Raw genomic sequence first — 7500 nt, 5'->3', positions numbered from 1 at the left:
AAATTGCAATAAAATGTAAGATTTTTTCCACAAAAATTCAAAGTTGCGAGATGGATGCAGGAAAAAGTACGCGGTACAATAGTGAGAAATGTGTAGCGATGGGTGTACGACAGAAAGATAGATCACGTTAAGAATGATACCGTTATGAAAGATACGAACTATTTTTTCGGCAGGAGAGAAACTATTTAAGAATTTTACGTTAAACACGAGTGACTTATGAAATGCTTTCCATGATATCCACAGAGAATTAATAAAGGGGTTGGAATTCCAGGTTCTACGCAGTCCTAGAGTAATGTAATGGACCCCTAAATATTTCAACACTTAAGACATATCACATACGTGTGTGCTTGTGCGTGCGTGAATTTTCATCATTTGTACACTTGCAACTTTTTAAAATATTTACAAAATTAAATCACAAATATCGTTCGATATCGACATCCCGACTCGATGGTACAATAAAAAAAAAGGAAGTGAACTTTATTTCCGGCAGCATCTTGACTTCTTTTCGAACAATATGACTGGTTGTTATTACTGATTTAGGTTAAAAATGCCTTATGGCAGCACGTCTTCATGCTCCTAGAACATCCCGCAGGAAATAAATGATAGTATGCAAGGTAATAAAGGAAATTAAACCTCCTATGACTTGGGCTAAGGCCTCAGGACAAAGGGTTGGTCAATTTTAAAATACGATCCCAAAGGATTCGCGTTTGTCTCTAAATGTTTAGCAGCTTAGAGTATTGGATTTGTGCATCGATTCGTACCTCCGTAAACAATCTACTACGAGATATAACAGTTTATAACGTTAATTTATTAGTTTATTTATTAAATGCAGTCACTTTCCAAGACAGGTTCAAAATGTCCACTTGACGCAGTCTAAGTGATAAGAAAATAACCCTAGAAATTGTCACGTCAGCCTCAGCCCTTTGCATTGGAGAGTGATCCAGCATCCCGGAAGAGCAACAGAAACTCGAGACAAATGCCTTCCCGTCACAGAGGGATGTAAAAGGGCGATCTGGAATTCCAGTCAGGGACAGAGGCATAAGACAGACGAGACAGCACACGGATGGAACCTAGAGTCAGGTCTCTGGTTATGGTCAGTCACGAAGATCCCACAGAGCCTACGTGTGGCCGATGCTCTCTCTCTCTCTCTCTTTCTTTGTCTGTCTCGTGCGCCTAATGGTTAGAAATGGACGTTCGAGCGAAAATTGTAAAAATTCACGCAGAATTCCGACATAATATTTGATATGGAAGACAAGCGGTAACCCATATATATATATATATATATATATATATATATATATATATATATATATATATATATATATATATATATATATATATATATATATATATAGTATATATATAGATATATATATATATATATAAATATATATATATATATATAATATATATACATATATATATATATATATATATATATATTATATATATATATATATATATCTATATATATATATAATTATATATATATATACTATATAATAATATTATATATATATATATATATATATATATATATACACACACATATATATATATATATATATATATATATATATATATGCATATATATGTGTGTATAATTTTTATTCATTAGATGAAACCTATTTACATGGAACACGCCCACAGGGCAACTGACTTGAAATTCAAGCTTCCAAAGAACGTTGGTTTCACCCTCCCACCGCAGACCCCACACTGCAGCAGTGATTTTCCATCGCCCCTGGGGCGATCTGAGCGGCATGACGCGACGGGAGCGACCATTTAAGTGGAATTAAGTACATATATGTATCCGTTAACACCAAGCACATCAAAGTAATTCTGCAGAATCACTTCCTTCTGTTTAATAATGATAAAATTCTTAAAAGATTGTAAGTTGCCTGCATATCTTAATCGAAAAAAAAAAGCTAGTTAAAGAAGTAGTATATTTCTTTATGTTTTGGCATTTCCATTTCCGATGCAAAGATACCTAAAACAATGTAGTCAGCTTCAAGAGTCAGCCTGAAAAAAAGATGGCATACTATTTCTTTTTCAAAAAGAGGTCAGAGAATATTCCGTGCACAGAACACTGTCTCTTTATTATCACTTTCATTTTTTTCTTTTCACAATAAGGAAAATGTTGTGAAGAACTGATCTTTTCTTACAGGAGGTAATAACTGCTGACTGTAGCAATTACAACGCTACATCATCAAGCCTATGAGCGAGTCTAAGATAGTTGAAAAACCCTTCTTATAATATATACCTTTCTTATAATAAAGTGCAGCGCACGTACCCAGCATCCTTATTTATTCAAATATGGTACAGGCAATGCAAATTTCGTCGCCTGCACATCCCCGTGTTGATTGAAAAAAAAAACGGAAATAGAACTGAAGGAAATAATAATAAAACTCCAGAAATGTAATTGGGTAAACTTTCAAGCAACAAGTTTTGCTCGGAATTTCTTGTCACTCGCTTCCGAACAAGCTTCTGAAAAAGTCGCTGTTTCCGTCCGCATTCGGGCGAGGAAAAAGGATGGATATTAACATACTTTTCTTCATTGCATGCTTCTGTTTACTGAAAGTATAGGTGTTTATTTCAAAATAAAAGTCTTATCCCGTTCTATGTAGATGCTAATGTGTCATATACAGCTTCAAGTTTTTTTTATATATTTTTTTCATAAATGATGTACCTCTCTTGGTGCATTTTCTCCTCTCTTTTTTGGTCATTAAGAAACATTATATATCATATATATATATATATATATATATATTATATATATTATATATATAATATATCATATAATTATATATTAATATATTATTTATATATGATATATAATATAAAATATACACACACACACACAAACATACACACACACACACACACATATATATATATATATATATATATATATATATATATATATATAAAACACGTAAATATCTAAGAAAATAAGTCAGATCTCATACTCTATTCGTGCTAGTATCGCATCGCGTAAAAACATTGATGAAAATATTATCTTGCAGAAAATATTCTCCCGAGTATATTTTTCCTTATCGGTGCAGCGTAAAAATAAATGTAAAAAAAAAAAAAGAGCTTCCGTTCCCCGTTATTACAAGTTTGTCATATCAGTCATCCATATTTTCCCTACACTTTTTTTATGTTTTTTGTTTTTTTGTTTTTTTGCGATGAATCCGTCATAAAGTTTAAATTTGACGAGCGTTTCTGCTTGTCGTTCGCTATCGTGACATGTTTACATACTTCTCGTGTAAAACAAAACTCACTGGAAAATTGATGAACGTTAGTTTTCTATCAGCATTAAAAAATTTGAGTAGGATGATTATTCTCTCTCTCTCTCTCTCTCTCTCTCTCTCTCTCTCTCTCTCTCTCTCTCTCTGTTTATATACCTATCTATTTAATATATTTATCTATTTGTCAATCTATGACATTCCAACATGATTTCAAACCGTGAAATGATAGCATGATGCAGATACTGTCAATATATGTAAAGTGAAATACGAACATTTGACTGAAAAAATTGAGAAAGATGCTCTCTCTCTCTCTCTCTCTCTCTCTCTCTCTCTCTCTCTCTCTCTCTCTCTCTCTCTCTCTCCATGACAATCAGACACGATTCCAAAATGTGAAATGACAGTATGATGCAGATATTGTCGAGATATGCTGAGCAAAATGTAAACATTGAACTGAGATATATACCGATTTGAGCCATTAAAAGTGGTATTAAAAACATCCGAGGAAAAAGCAATCGCCATCAGTTTACACCTTTTATCTCACATAGTGTATGAGGAACAGGTTTTTGGATCCTTCTCCAATAATAATTATTTTCCATCTTCGGAAATGAGCGAAAGTGTGATTACTTCCACACAAACCCTTTCATCTTTACTTATAAAGTGGCATTTTGAAGATTAGTTTGGGCAGACTTCATCAGAGAAATTTATCGCAAAGACATCAGGCCAAACTCAGAGATACACATTGTCATGATTATCAATTATATATATATATATATATATATATATATATATATATAGATAATATATATAGATATATATTATATATATATTTATATATATATGATATATATAATAAAAAAAAGCAATGGGATAGTGATAAATATTTCTCCGAAGAGATCAAGTATGTTTTACTGTTATGTTATATTTAATATAGGTAACTGATGAATAACTTGATCACGAAATACATAAAACGTGATGCTATGTATAAATAAAGGTGATGCCACGGAGGAAAATGAAAGACGAGAATTGCCGCGATCTTTCGGTCTACACGACCCTTTACTTGAGGAACAAGTAAAGGGTCGTGTAGACCGAAAGATCTTGGCAATTCTCGTCTTTTCATTTTCCTCCGTGGCATCATCTTTATTTAACATAAATGATGACTAAAGAGGAGTGTCCAGAAAAAAAATTCTTATCGGCAAAAAATATCAAATCATTATATTGTGAGACTTAAATAAGAACATTTATTAGGGGAAAATGCAGCTTCTCGTATGGGTAGGGAAGGTAATTGGTTATCGAATTCATCTTATCAACCCTAAACAAATTATAAGGACTGAGGACGATCCGTTAGTTTTGTTGCATTTCCATCGTTCATTAGAAACCGGTTTCTTGGAAGAAAAACTATCTAAGTTGCATGTGAAGATGAAATCATTTTTTCCTTTTTTTAGTTTTCTACATATTTAAAAAAAAAAAAACAATACGCGTCCTCTGTCCCCATTTTGCTGCGTATATCACGAATCAGAAAAACTCTACTAACTTATACTGTTGGAATTCAGTATGTAAAATAAAAAAGTATATTCATTCCTTTGTGTGAAAAGAAAGATAATAGTTAGCAAGACCTAATTGATTAAAAGAAATCAAAGACCTAACAGATTAATTAATCACTTCTTGTCTCCGCTTACCCACCAAATGAGGATGTATATAGTTTGTGTTGTGTGCTTGTGTGCGCGTGTGTGTGTGATTTTTTTTTGACGGTATCTCATTATTTAGCAACCATTATCCTCAGTCATTCCTGTATCAGGCTCGAGGTGAAAAATCAATAAAATTTCTACTGCAAAGCATAATATAATATAATAGCTACCCCTTCTTCTGTACTTTTTTTTTCAAGGCAGATAATATCCATTTACTACAACTGTAATGATGACTCAGATGCAAATCCCTCTTCCAATATCAAAGCTAAATGTCAAGCATATGTCATGGGTTGAAGACTATCAACGTCAAATAAAGAAAAATCTCAATTCAAACAAGATTTCCTGTCAGCAGTTCCTAAAAAGATTTTTTTTTCTTTTTATTAACGATTCAGAAAAATGTGGAGGGGGATTGAATCTCCCCCAGTTATCAACAGCGAGAGAGAGAGAGAGAGAGAGAGAGAGAGAGAGGAGAGAGAGAGAGAGAGAAAAGGAGGTAGGGGAATGGCCAATTATTGACTCATTGACGTTTTTCTAAAAATAGGCAGAAAAAGGGTTGATGGCGAATTTAAAGCTGCTCTCATACGGTTACAACGGAGATCATGGAAAGGAGGGAGGGAGGGAGGGAGGACCCATGCTTAAGGGGAAACCTCTAAATTACAGTTGGCCGAAGATCTGGAGTGTTTGATATTCTCTGAATTAGATCAGCAGTGACCCGAATGCAAGGGAAGCGACCCAAATGCAAGCAAGAACATTTTCGATAACAGGTAGTGGGGAATTTTTGGGCCGCATTACTAGTGTTTGGAATGAGAATATGGAACTTGGTGATTACATTTATCTGGGCACAGAGATAGGATGATGGAAAAGTTATGGTTACGTTTTCCAATTTGAGAATATAAGAAGGGAATTTTGAGATATTTAATTTGCTTCATCTGAAAGGGGAATGATTATTTTGTTCTACAAAATCCGCAAAAAAGTTTATTGTCTAGTTCTACAAAATCTACAAAAGAGTAAACGCTTCTGGAAACACGTAATCGCACCATTTATTAGATTGATGAATGGCGGAAAATCTGCTTCCAAGGAATCACAGTAAAAATAATTAATGCAACTTTATATTTTATTTAACGTCCCTTGAAATAGATATATAAAGAGAGAGAGAGAGAGAGAGAGAGAGAGAGAGAGAGAGAGAGAGAGAGAAATGATAGGCACTATCTTTGAATGGGAAATATGAAATCCATTGTTGATAAATAAATCCGTAATCCGTAACATCTGCTATAGTAGATTCACATCAACCGTGCATTTGACGTCTAGGCCAGTCCTTTGCGACGCTCCTGATTGGCTGTTGATAAGCCAATCACAGGGTTGGAAACTCTCAAGTGTTTCGAGAGAGTTCACATGGGCAGGATGTATGTTCCAGCTCTCCTGAGGGATACTTCTTTCAGGAAAGGTGGAACATACATCCTACCTATGTGAACTCTCGAGAGAGACTGAGAGATTCCAGCCCTGCGATTGGCTTATCAACAGCCAATCAGGAGCGTCGTAAGGGACGGGCCTAGACGTCAAATGCACGGTTGATGTGAATCTATAGTTGCGACGTGAATAATTATATCTAGCAAATAAATCAGCAAATTTATGAATACAAATGTGCATCGTTCAAGCACGTTCTCGCTGTCATGTCAAATCGAAATTTTCAGGCTACTTTATTACAGAGCAGGGAACAGAGACACCCTGGAGGATTATCAATCACGCATCAAATAAATCATGTGGGGTAGCGAACTTCCCTGGACGCATTCCCCTCGCCCTCGCCCGCCCAGTCTCGTCCTGGGCGGATAAAAAATGACGCGGGAACAGTGGGCGAGTGTGTTATTACGAGGGAATCCGTGCGGATGAAGGGGAATGGCCATTACTTACCGAGAATGACGCCTGCGTTTAATATTCGTGCGTAATGGAGAACGGTCCCTAATTACCAAAGATCATTTAAACTGTTTACCAATATTTGGGGTCGCACTTAGGGGAGAGGATCCCTTCCAAATGCCAAAAGGGGTAGACGTCTCTCCGAGGGCGGTTTCCTTTTATTGGGATGTTTTGGAATTCCGGGTGGTCTGTTGCTTATTGCATTGCAGGGAATGGAGGGCTGCGTTTATAAATGGAGGAATTAGGAGAGAATTCTTTTTTTTTTTTCAATTAATTTTTCCTCACTGGGTCATTAGCGAATATAATTAAAGAGCCTTTCAGTCTTGCAGTATGTCTGCCTCATAATTAGTTTGTTTAAAACAAATATTATTGTTAAGAAATACACAATCTCGTGAAGAACAATCCGTGTCATAAACATCCACAATTATGTATTAGGGTATAATACTATGTAAAACAAACAAAATACTCTAATATATAATTGTGGGATTTTATGACAAATATTATTCTTAGAAACAATGGCATTTGGTATATTCTGGCTCCAGAACTTCAGCCAGTCTTCAAGGATGAATTTTTGGAGGGATAAACAAAACTGCTACTGCTAAATCTATTCATTCGCTGTGACGCCAAGGTACAGTTTTACATTAATCAATCAATCA

Source organism: Macrobrachium nipponense, chromosome 20, assembly GCF_015104395.2.
Source record: "Macrobrachium nipponense isolate FS-2020 chromosome 20, ASM1510439v2, whole genome shotgun sequence".
Classification (NCBI taxonomy): domain Eukaryota; kingdom Metazoa; phylum Arthropoda; class Malacostraca; order Decapoda; family Palaemonidae; genus Macrobrachium; species Macrobrachium nipponense.
This window is presented reverse-complemented; position numbering follows the sequence as displayed.